This window comes from Hippichthys cyanospilos, chromosome 10 (genome assembly GCF_059441005.1).
Source record: "Hippichthys cyanospilos isolate Australia breed blue-spotted pipefish chromosome 10, RoL_Hcya_1.0, whole genome shotgun sequence".
Classification (NCBI taxonomy): Eukaryota; Metazoa; Chordata; class Actinopteri; order Syngnathiformes; family Syngnathidae; genus Hippichthys; species Hippichthys cyanospilos.
In genome coordinates, this window is record NC_142378.1 from 14,082,916 (window position 1) to 14,096,480 (window position 13,565).

Here is a 13,565-nt window from a genome sequence, read left to right on the forward strand (position 1 = left end):
TCCTTCAGCTGGATACTCCAGCGTTGATTCAAGAAAAGCTACATCTAAATTTGCACAAAGAAAGTAGAACTATTTATACAGTATGGGCATTTATTTGAATTGCTGTTTTTTTTTTGTTTTGTTTTTTTTACACTAATCAAGTGTAAAATCAGTATGTTGTGACGTTCATTTTTGTTGATACAAAAGCAACTGCTTGGAATGTGATAGGAAGGGAACACCCTTGAGCCGCAGCTCTTGAGGCAAGGGGATGACATCATCTACTCATATGATATCATCCGGAACAATCTAGGCATGACGTCATCCTCGAGCTATGCAACATTTGTGTGAAAATGACACAGCAGTGGAAATCATCTGGTATAAAGAATTACAATCAACATTTCAGTTGATAAAAGAGATTCAATTACAAATGTATTTTGTTGTTGTTCATTGGTGTTTAACTTGTAAGCGTTTCTTTCCTTCCTTTTTTTCTGAGACACAAAATTCACCATGAATATTAAACTTAAACAACCACAATTCATTAATTAATTGCATTTCATCATTATGGGTAATTATAGTATTGTTCAGGTGGAGCTAGGTTTGGTGTCTGAAGCACATATTTTTCAAGTTGTAATGTAGTTATGTTGATGTTTGTGTGTGTGTGTGTGTTTGCATATTGTAGTATGCGCTTCAACTGATTCTTGGAATCAAACATATTTTCATAAAACTGCCTAAAAAGCTACCTCAGCTCATTTGGGGTATTCCCATGTCACAGTATTCACAACAAGATGATGTCAGAGTGCATATCACTGCTTTTGATGAGTCACGCTCAGACTAATCAACATTATAAAATGGTGCTTTCGAACAAAGAGCCCTGAACCCGTTTCACAGCACACTTGACAACTAAAACAGCTGGAAGGTTATCATGAATAATTCATCAGTTTGCTTTGAACTAGAGCTAATGCCTACCCTGGGGTTGCCATGGGGGACTACATACCAAAGGGATGATGTCATATTTCCAAAGCCGTGGGATGATGTCATTTAAAAGTCTGATATAAAGTGCTGTAGAATCCACTTTCACAGGCACACTCATTGACAAGTGCAAGTGTGAAGTAATAAAGAAACGTTAAATCTCATTATGCATCATGCGTCTTTGAAAACAACAAATGAGTCATTATTGTTCACTAATCTGTAATGGTTAGTTTTTGCCATTTACCTGAATTGGTAAATTCACGTTTCAACTTGAAAAAAAAATGCACTCTATGTTTAAATCAAACAATCAAGACATAAACATATTAAAACATAGAATGCAATACAGTACTATTTTTCTTTACAGTAGGAATTATGTATTTAACGGTGTATGACGGCAAATTACCAATCATGGCGCCCAATCACAGCCGCTATCATCAAAATGGTGGGAAATGATTCAAATGCATGCAGCTATCCACTAAACCCACCCTGTCAGCATGGGGTGTTGGGTGAGTGAACCACTGCACAATAAATGAAAAAATGGCTAACATTTATTTGCAATAGAATTGTGATTTATTGTGAGGCTGTTTTTTGCGTTAAAGGAACAGAGAGCAATTGTTGTGTGATAATTGGTTAAATTTTGTATTTTAAGGATACAAAAAGATCCCCAATAAAAACAACACCCTATATATTTTAATTTTTATTCAATTATCTCTGATTGGGTTTACTGTTGTGCTTCATTAAATCAAGTCTTAAAAGTATTTTATACATATTAACTACTTTTTTTTTAATGCCAATGCCTCTGGTTGACAGCTTTTTTTCTACTCCTGAGTACAAGTGGCTAGTATAACATAGCCCAAAGTAATGGTCAGCAAATGCGATGTTAGTACTGTACTGCACTTGTTTTTGTCATTTTGTCATCATTGTGTAATGCTGACACTACCGTTGTAGCATGATGCCTTTTCCAGGGCGCAGCTGAATCATGACCCCTCGAAAGCTGAAACAGAGCTGATGTTACATTAGTCATGAGATCTGGTTAATGTAGTAGTGTTTCTAATCGATAAAGCAGACCACTTGTTCAAAAACACTAAAGGGCATTTTTTTTGTGCTGACATTAGATATTATCACAAGTGACAAAAGCTAAGAATTGCCATACAATCATATATTATTTCCCAGCATAGAATGCTGCTTACTTTCCTTGGTGTACTTTTCTAATGAAATCTTGTTGTACAAACGCACAAAGACCTGTCCATTTACTGTCAGGCTCAAAAGCATTCCATTCGCTGCTAAAGTGCCTGTAAGTGAAGTAATTATAATTTCATAAAAATCATTTTGTGAGTTGCCTTTTTTCTCAGCTTCAGAAAAGTTGAAATGGAGAGTTTTAGAAAAACAAGAAACTGTCTACTTCAGTGCCAAGCATTCCCTCAGGATGAACATTTGGGATCTAAACGCTATAATAAGCATGCCAAACAAACTACAGCATCCTTCCCGTGTTTACATTCTTTAACTCTCGGGGTCCGTAGTCTAGCTAGCGCTATTCAACTTCTGTGTATGAATGTTTGCTTTCATAGTGAAGATTTCTTTCCCTTGATATTTGACGCGCACAGGTAGAACTGTACGCCTGGTCTACAATGTTGACTCTGCATGGTGGAAGAATTCATGGTCTTGCTGAAATCCGTGTAAGAGATTTGCGCATGCAAATCCCATTTAGAAAGAACGTCAAGAAGATCTTGATTTGAGAATTATGTACAGTGGGTCAATGCGGAGTGAGCGCTTGGAGATTGGCTTCCAGCGCAAACTATGTTGCAGTGTGTGACAACCACACATTTTTAAAATGATTCAGAATAGTTGATGCACTATGTCATAATGAATGTTTTGGAAATACGAAGCATATATTAGACAGAGTCCAACAGAATATGTCGCCTAGGATTTAATAAAATACACCAAAATCGAATTACACAACCCACACCACAACCTGGACCTACTTTCAACTGGCTTAAGAAACATCTAGTTTCCTTTCTGCCACCAAATTGTCAAGTGCATCAAGGCAACCCCCTGCAAATTCCCAGAGACTGCAAATTAGACTAGCCCAAGCACGGAAATGAAGATACAGTATGTCTGTTTTAATACCAAGCGGGCAAGTGCCTGCTTACAAAAATAGAGCCCTTACTGTCACTATGTTTCCGAAAGCTCTTTTCCTGTATTTTGGGGGATTTACTGTAGGAAAGGGCAATAAAACCCAGTATATACAGTTCTTACAAACCTCTTATGAGACAACATTTTCCACATTTTACAGAATGAAGACACACTGGTCAACTGCAATGCTTCATGTAAAACCAGCACCTGCCAGAACTGAATTCTCAAGGGAATTTTTTTCTGCAAAATGGAGGGAAAAATAGAGTAAGTCAATGTAGTCTGTCAAGCAGCTATTTAGCATTAAACCACGGATTAGATTTTGGCCAGCATATCGACCAGACAGGACAAATTAACATCTCCTCTTTCTGCCCTCTTTCATTTCAGAAATGTACTAGCCCAACCAAAAGTTGTAAATAAAAAAAAACAATGTGGGGGAAAGTTGCTAATGTTAATGTGACCAACATTCTGTAGAGCAAATCATAATAATTTAGACAACGCAGACAGTGTGGTTTAGCCGTGAGTCATTTCACAAGTACAATCTCCTAATGACATGGGTAGATGGAAAGATAATAGATATAATGACTCCTATTAGTGATAATGCTGTGGCACAAACAAGGACCCCAGCATAGAGATGTTGTGTTGGTCTGCAACATTTTAACAACACACATTAGGACCAGATGTGAGTGGATAACATCCCGTAATTAGCAAGGCTGGGGCCAAACACGACAGCTTTGAGGTTCTTCTGAGAATCACCTGGCAAAATAAAGGCGGGATTGATCATCCTGTCTTTTTCTGTTTGCCTCGCCAACACACGCTTACAAAAATGTAAATGCCTGAAGCAGGCATGTGCAACACTGAAAGACTGCCGACACTGTCAACTTTGTTCCTATCAAAGCAAGACCAGACAATGGCCACCTTGTTTCAGTCTTAAGTAATGTCACAACTTCCATACAATAATTAGCGTGTGCCTCTCTTCTTCCATTTTCCCTGGAGAAAACAAATATGGGGGGAAAAAATAGCAAAGAGCTGCTCAGAGGTAGTTCCCTGCCAAAACTTGTGTGTCATCCAATTTTATTGTCTCCGATCCAACAAGCTCTCCCCATCCAATGGGAACAATGAGGTAACAGTAAAGGAAAGTTGACATTTTACACCCTTGTCCCTTACCCCATAATAATTACAATGTTTTTTGTAGTTGTATTTAAATTTGTATTTAATTTTAAAAAATGTCATTTCAGTATGAATTAATGCTCTGTCATTCGTGTTATCATCATCTTTGTATGTTGATTTGCTGTGATAATTTTTCGAGTGGTGACCTTTTAGAATAAATGCGCTTTCACACAGTCACATCATTCTCCCAGTCACAATATGACTAATAAAAGGAAAGTAAGAGCTTATCCATACAGTGATGACACAGCACCATGAGCGACCGAACTCTCAGAATGTTGCTCAGAAATACTTGGCCCAAGCTACGAATGGAACTGAGTCGGGGTACCACTGCCCACTTTGTCTTAAAGCAGTCCTTCTCAAATATTGGGGCAGGCCCCCCAGGGTGGGATACGAGGCGATGTCAGAGCAATTTATGACTAACAGAAAAAAAAAGACAAATATTAATGTCCGTTAAATGCCATTAATTGCGCCACGCAATGCATTTTATGAATCAAAAACGAGACAAAATATTTACTATTGAACCCTGCTATTTGGAGGGAATAGGTACCAGGCTGGTCCATAAATAGTGAACATTAATGGAAATGCATTGGGAGGTAACAAAGCCATTATAATTTGATTCCCAATTAATCGAGGTGGGAATCAAATTATAATGGCTTTGTTATATTTCTTTTTTAAGATGTCTGAAAAATGTCCATATTGATCGGGTTCTAATTACAACTATTTACAATCCTATATCTGCAGTATGCATACCACATTATATTTGTCTGTTCACAAATATAGAAAGCACACATAAAGACAGCTTGAACAAAAATGTTTTGTTATCACGCACTATATGCTGCAGGCAAAACCATCCCTCACACACAACCACAGCGTGTTTTCTCACACTTCATTATCAAAATATATTTAAATGGCCACTGCTGTTTGTCACGCACTGGGACTGCTGCATCTCTAAAATCGTTGTCAATTCAGAAGTACCTTGAAAGTCTTGTTAATCGTTCATTTTGTAACCCTCTTTCAGCAATGAAATTGCTGCCATGTGATTAAGTCCAAGTTGTTTTGTCATAAATAACCTTGTCTGCCCTCAGATTCTCATGACCTCTTGAGAATGGTCACCACACAAGTATTTTTCCAAAGTATAAAACCTGCCACTCAAGTTCTAAACACATCTGTTGTTTGAATTGACTGCATTGAACGTTCTCCTTCCACCCACTACAAGTCGCCTCTTGTTGTTTCTTTTTCATTCAGCACCTTTTCATCCTTACCCATGCATGTCCGTTAAGCAGCAGACAAGAATACTGGGCATTACTGTCTTTGAGTCATGCCTTGGTCACATTTTATGAAATGATGGTAAGGTTAATAAGCCAGCTGGAAAACATTTTCCACCTGCACTTGCACCTTAGGCAAGCAAATTATGGCAGTGTCCTCTTTCAGGGCAAGCATTATACTAATCATGTTGTTTTAAAGGCGCCTGGTATCAGCATCAGCAATTTAACTATGAACTGTGAAACTATTCTATTCTGTTTATTGTTCACATTTAAGTCAAATGGACAAAACAGAGCAGCACTCATAATATTGCTGTATAACTGTTTTACAATGACAAATATTCTATTCTATTCTATTCTGTTCTATTCTATTCTATTCTATGTGTGTGTGTGTGTGTGTGTGTGTGTGTGTGTGTGTGTGTGTGTGCTTTGCTTAATGGCTAATAAGTAACAACGACAGAGAGTCTTTAGTGATTTAAAATAAATTGACGTGATCACTTTAAGCTCATGTTTCTCTTTACCCTTAAAGGTCTATTGCAGCCAACGGCACCATGCAGAAGCCTTTGGTTACCATGGAGAAGTCTGGCTATGTGTTGTGCAACGACAGCTGAAATAACCCAAATGGTTGAATGGGTGAATTGGCCGTTAGCTGTGACATAGATTAAAAAACAGAGGTCTTCTATGAGACACAACTGGCTGTCTGCTTGAGCTGGGTTGTAAAGCTTTAGCCCGAGGCACCTTTTAAATGTTTGTATTTAATCTTACCTCACTTCTTACCGGGCCACCACACACTAGCACTTTGTCTATTCATGTGCACCACCGCAAATATATGTTATTTATTTAGTCGTAACTCACCTCTTTGAAAAACAAATCTCACAGAAATACCATGTCTGCTATATGAAATAAACAGTAACAGTCACCATATATATATATATATATATATATATATATATATATATATATATATATATATATATATATATATATATATATATATATATATATATATATATATATATATATATATGATGTATATACTGTAATAACCTTATAATAATATAATATTGTTACATACATATATATTATATATATAAAATATATGGCTGTACAATATATGATAACTGTTAGCCGCTCATCATCACTAGAGTCGCAGTCATGCTGGAGCCTATCCCAGCAGTCTCTCGGTAGTAGGCGAGGTACACACTGAACCAATTGCTAGCCAAGTGTAGAACACACAAACTCACTAACACCCTTCAGGGCAATCTGTCAATCTGTAGTGTCTAATATACTGTACCTACCATGCACAGGCACAGGGAAACCATGCAAAGTCCACATACAATAGTCTTCCACCATGCCGCCCTTTATACATGTGTATCCTCACCAGGGTCGCGTTTGTATACCCCATCAGTTTTGTTTTGTTTTGTTTTTTTGCTAGTTGATCTTCAAATTTTTCTTAATTAATCACAATTAATCAAAGTTTTCAACAATTATTTTCTATGAAGAACAAGTCAATCAAATCTGGGAATTAAAATAAAATCATAAAAACAAAAACAAAAATCCGTTGTTAAGACTTTTATCGGAAAAAAAACTACCAAATCTGACTCATCATTAAAGTCATTATGGTCTTCTCAAAGAATAATACTCAAAACTCCTCAGTTAGAAAAGCTGCAACTTACAGTCCAGTATGGTCCACAACTGACGAAAACCAGAATCCCTGTTAAATTTTTGTACAATCTTAAGTGCTGCACTTCTAACAAGCAGCAACCTAACAGAGCACAGAACATTGGCTAAAACTTTAAAAACATCAATAACTTTTGAAACAAAGGCTTGAATCAAAGTTGTTTCTGCGTTGGAGACATTTACTTTTATAAAAGCAAGATAAATAGGGCAGACCACGCAACGTCAACAAGACTTGACACAAGGACAATTTGAATGTCATAAAAAGCCTTGAAAGTAAAAAAATTACTTTAAAACAACAAAGCGAAACATCAGATGCAAATCAAAAGGCAAAGTGGGAGTTTTGACAGTTCAACAGAAAAACAGAAAAGGTTAGACACAAAAGGTTTGTTGTTGTTTTCTTTTTCTAAGACAAAAAGGCAAACTGGCAACCTCAAGCACAACTTGTCTGTTTGTACTGTGTAGGCTGGGCCATGTATTGTATCCACACAAGATATAAAAATGACTCACCTGTTGCCTTGAGACTTTACTTGCTTAGAATCAAAGCTGGAAATACAAAGTTGGGCATCCGATAAAAGTCCTGACCCGGCAGTGTCACCAGTATTGTGAGTCCAATGAACTGGAAGCTCTATGCAGAGTTTGTGTCTCTGGGTACACTGAGCTATTTTTGACCCGCAGTGTTATAATGCACACACACACATACAGGCACACACACACACACACAGGGCACTTGAACCAAGAGGTGCATGAGTGCATTTGCACTAGTTGTTGCGTAGAGTGTAGTTGGCATAGAGCACACCACTATTTTTGTATGCATGTACACAAAGTGGATGTCATAACAGCTGTGCCCTAAAGGATTTCACTGACAGACAACAGTTTAATGCAGAGCTCATCTTTTTGTGTCAGTCACCTGTTTTCAATGAAACCCCCAAGAGAGGGGTTTCCCGTGTCGCCATGTGTAAAATTGGTCTACTAAAAGTGATGAATGACATTTGAGCTGTCCTCTGACGTGTTAGAGGAGGAGGTGCCTATGACTTGCCTTGCCATCGTCCTTTGACTGCATGTCTTCACCCTGACTGATGCAGAGTACTGCAAACTATGAAGCGTACCCCGGCTGGCAATCAAAAGTGTGATCTTACAATAGCAGCAATATAGTTTCTTTTTGTATTGTGTCAGGTGCCACATTCCAGTCTAATATGAACAGCAGGGAAGAGTGACCTCTAGTTTTAACTCCCTCAGTAAACTCACCTGAGTCTACCTAGTCCTTTTGGGGAAAAACTGAAAAGATGTTGAAAATTTGAAGGATTGATTCACTGATTTTCAGAGCAAAGACCAATTTTGAAATTGATAGGGCCCATTATATATTTTTTTAAAGTTAAAATATTTTGTTAGTAAAAGGATTCATCAACTACGTACTTATCTGAAAGCTGTATTTCTACGTTTTTACAGAGTCCAGTCAGAGGATCTAATTTCCATCCATCCACTCATACATCCATCCGTCCATTATAACTGCTTATCTTCATATCCCGGGTGTACTGGAGCCTATCCCAGTGGTCTTTGGGCAATAGAGGCGTACATGAACTGGCCATCAGCCACTCACAGCCACTCACAGGGCACACAAAGAGGGACAGCTATTCATACTCACAAATACACTTAAGGACCATTAAAGTGTCTAATATGCAATGTTTTTGGAATGTGAGAGGAAACCAGAGTACATCCATGTTGGCATGTGGAGAACTTGCTAACTCCAGAAGCGAACCCACGATCTTTGAACTGTGAGCGGAAGCATCAACCAGTTTACCACCAAGCTGCTTTTACTAATTTACAATGTCTTTTTTTAAATATTAGGGTAAAAGAAGGTCTGAAAATAGTTGGCATTGAATGACTTTATAAAAAAAAAAATGGAATGAAAATATAACATTGTTTGTCCCAAAGCATTTCAAAAGGCATAAATTATAGACAGATATTTACAGGCTAGCAAATTCTATTCCACATGAATAACAGTGTTCAATTGGCAATATATTGTTAAAAAAATAACTTTCCTTCAGTTACCAGAATGTATCACTTGACACAATATATTTAATTAATGAAGATGTAAGGGAATTCATTCTTGTCTTGTCCTCCTGAGACTCAGCTCATTCATTTGTGTCCACTACTGTGGTCGCATTGTCTCAACAAGAAAACAACGTTAATTGCATCCCACCCAAACATTTAAGACATCTTCAGAAAGGCCAGGGCTTAAAAGGGTAAGTCGAATGAGTCAAAAGATGTCAACCAAAAGCAACTGCTCACTGCAGTGGTCACAAATGTATTGGCAGAGGAAGTGTTACCAGTGTGACTGTATGCCATATTCAAAGCGCCCGAGTCATGGAAATTGAACTATTTGAAACTTTTAACCGAGTTAGAACGCTTTCTTCTCACCAGAATACGTATCTTTCTCATATGTATACAGTTTTTTCACTCAGTCTACACCGTAGTATGTTCAGAATGCAAGTCTATTTATTTATTAGTGGTTCATTATCACTGCCCTTGTTGCTCTATTACTGTTTTTCATTTTTGTTTTATTGCCTACCTTATTATTTGCTTGATTATGGAACGTAGTCTGCTCTGGGAAGTGAACAGTCTTAGATGTTTTGTATGCCTCCCGGCTGCAACACGGCTGATACAAATGATCAGACAATAAACAAGGTCTGCAGAAGATGGTACCAATATTGATCATTTGAATTGGGAGTCTTGCAGCAAATCTTGCAGCTGGACTTCTAAAACCCACAGGACACTTACATTAGCCTGGCTAACTTCTTCCCAGGTTAGAATTCGAGCACCCAAAATTTTGTATTGCCATTGTGCTAAATGTGATATATATTTGTATGCAGTAAATGCATAAAGTTAACTGTAGAAAGTTTAAAATGCCACTATTAGCACATATGTTTCATTTATGTTTTGATCTCATTTTATTATTATTTTTTTTTTTTTTTTAACTGGTAGGTAATATTCTGGTCTTTTCCTTGCACAACCTTCTTATGTTGCGCACCTAAGCATTGCTTGTAAAAATAAAGATTTGCTTTACTTTGAATGGCAGGTCAATAGAATGATCTTTAAAATATATGTTTAGTATGTTTAAGAATACAAGATTACGGTATAGATTTATGTGTCACGAATAATGACACCATAGCTACTTGTGAACAACTGCTGTAAATAGTTGAAGTATATCAAGTTAAATAGTTAAAACAATTAGTAGTGTCGGCCATTTTTAGCCAAATCTGTCGATTGCAACACCAGCAACTGGCCTACTTATGAAACGATTGCAGTATTTGCAAAACACAGGAGGGTAGGTGGGAGGGGAGCACTGACTCGGGGGTATCGCTATGGTGGCTTCAGAGAAGTGTTTGGGTTAAGGTTGTTTACATTTTGATTGTTTGAATTTTTTTGAATTTACTACTTTCATCCTGGATAATACAGGTTTGCTGAAATTATAATTCTGAAATATGTGAAAAATGTACATAATATACTTGTACTGTACATACGGTTAACAGTGAAAGCAGACATCCTGACTTGTATTTGGGGTTGCTCTAGTCCCTTTCACTGTAAATGCAGATGTTTTCTAACTTCATTGATAACAGGAAGTGTCTGATTTTCCAGAGCAAGAATCAAAGAGCTCACTTTTACTGTGCAGTCAGTGGCACGCAGCTCACTAGGACAACTCACAGGGCTCATTGAACTGATAGCGCTTGCTGGATTTTGTCTCTTTAAATGTTAGCCCCAAAATATCCAGCTGTTTATGATCTTCAAAACAGGAATTATGTAACCATTTGGATGTTGTCCATGCAATGCCATCATTACTTACTTGTTCAAATCATTTACACTATTTGAAGTTGCTCTCAAAGAAAATTTATATTATGATATTGGAGCCAAGACACCGTATATGAATATATTCATACATAACGTTCATGAGGGGAGTTAATAATAATGACTTCACAAGTCACCGGGACTACTGTCATCAAAAGCTCTTGAGTCAAGTAACCAAGAACCACATTCATTCAGATCCTAATTAAAAACATTTGAAAGGCTTGTATGGGTTCCTATTTAAGCTCCATTATTTTCCATCACAGCTGCAGCCAGTTTGTACCCACAAGAAATGGAACGCAAAGGGAAACAAACCTATTTTTAAACTGCCAGTAACCTTCTGCTGCCCACAGCACCGTTGACAAGCAAGACACCTTCCAAGCCAAATAGTCTTAATTGTATATCAGGTCATGATTATTATGAGCTGAGAGCACCGTATTTGCTGTCAATTAACGTATGTTACTCCTATTGCATCTCATATTGCCACTTCTTCAAATGCTATTTTTGAGGTTACTGAGCAGGCCTCTGAAAATACTTTATGTGACCACTGCTACCCTGTGAGAGGTCCACAGTCAAGGTGATCACGCATAAGATATTCAACTCAAATTTGATGCCTGAACTACTGAAAGAAATCAGTTTTCAGTGGTGTGTATATATGAATGAATACATATATAAGGTGAAAATGTGTGAATTGGTGGACAGAACATAGTCCACCTGAAACATTCTGAAATGCTTGTGCGATTTTTTTTTTTTTTTTATGGTGCCAAAAAACAGTGCTCATTACGTGAAAGAAGATTGTATATGATATATTCAATGTCCAATAAGGCACTATTTCTTTTGAATGTGATAGACAGTGTAATCTTGTTGTTCAGATCCTTTGTTTGATTATTCTAGTTAATGGAGTATAAACACTTTAATTCCCTGCTTGGGTTTGGTTACTGTTTCAGTTTTGTTATTGTTTTGAGTGCAGCCTCTTTGTGTATTTTTTCATGCATGTTTAAACTGAGGTAATTGAAAGCAGATAAACCTATCTAAGACTGGAGACAAATGTGGTGGCAGTATACCAGCCAATTAAGTGATGCAAACATACACAGGTGGATGGAGTTCTTGTGCTGTCAAGATATTGAAAAAATGAGGAATTAGTTATGTAAACTCTGTAATTAATTGATCTAATTAATCTCTTTTTAATCTCACGTAAATATTTCTAACAATACCCCTCAACCAGACTTTGATTTGTTCATTTAGTGGGTAGATTGTGTTATTATAGCAGACCAATAGATTGCTTTACAATAGCAACAAAAAAGTGGCTTCAGTCATTTACTGTCTATTACAGATGCACTTGTGACCACTTCTGCTTGTATTTAGAACTAGTGCCAAGTGCTGGCTGCAACCTTTAGTTTCGACCACCAGGAGAAATGGTGCTGCTTTCTTTTATTAATTTCCAACTACTTAAACATTCTGGGTGTTGTCCAGTTGAATCTTTGTTGGTATTATTAGCTGTGACTGCAGACACAGCTGGGTGCTTTGCATTTATGTGGTAGCCTAAACCTGATCTATTTCTGGGGTAGGCAAGCTCCTTGCATGTTACTTGATCAAAGTTGTCATCGGAACGTTTTTTTTTAAGTTAAATTTACCATTTGTTGGATGGATAACTGTCACATGCACTCCCATTTTCATGTCTTTCTTCTGCTCCTGTACTTGCCCTGAGGATTTACAACCACCTGGCGCAAGAAAAAAAGAAGACTGTTAGAATCAATTTAAAGGGTAAAACAGAGGGTGGGTGTGTCAGTAAGAACATAACTGCTGTACTGCATAGCTACAGCATAGCTATAACTTTCCGCCAACAGACGGCAAGTGATCCCCTTATCTGTTGAAAACACACATATTTGAAAGCTGTTTATCCAACAAATGCATTCCTCTTGATGTGTTGTGACATTTGTTAAGTCAACGTCACTGAATATGTTTGTCTACTTGACAAAGACACAAAACATTGAACCGTTGAAAATTTCATTAGTCCTAATCCAGGACATTCCAGGCAGTGCAAGAGTTCCTTATGCAAATAGTGTATACTATTTTCATAGAAGGTTTGGGTGTATTTCATGAGGGCCTGCCTCAACATTTGCTCCCGAGTAACCCTGCTTGTGAATCATGTACTGTTCAGAGTGGAGGTAATGGGAAGAATGAGTTGGTGCAGTTAAAAAGAAAACCTACATGTTTTGGTTCACGCACGTTTCTGCTGAAGACTGCATTTACTTCAGGCACTGGTTGGTAAACTGTTTTCAGATACACAGTACCACAGTTTTATGACATCACGGTTTCAAAACCAGAGAAACTTAGTTGGATTGATCTTGCATTTTTTTTTCTTAAATTGTTTGATGCAGACCTTTACATGAGTGTGTTTGCCACATCCCCAGTTGGGATAAGCTATACAGAGAATGTCTAGAGCTGGAATTAGGAAAGGGACTAACATTCCAATGAAAGGCGCCTGGTGATCTTTTATGTACAGACTTGTGCTTAATGGAGTAGGGTAAAATG

At 37.4% G+C, this 13,565-nt stretch overlaps 1 protein-coding gene across 2 annotated transcripts in view; it reads right to left on the reverse strand.

Moving 5' to 3' along the window:
- Positions 1 to 13,565, reverse strand: part of lepr (leptin receptor) — a 38,407-nt gene that overhangs the window by 24,271 nt on the left and 571 nt on the right. Inside the window, exon 2 of one of the 2 annotated variants that reach the window (XM_088425580.1) lies at positions 12,665 to 12,751. The gene's annotated coding sequence lies outside the window, so the exon portion shown is untranslated. Of the gene's footprint in view, positions 1 to 7,697; positions 7,784 to 12,664; positions 12,752 to 13,565 lie in introns of those variants that run through there. The other variant, XM_088425581.1, reaches the window with a different exon arrangement.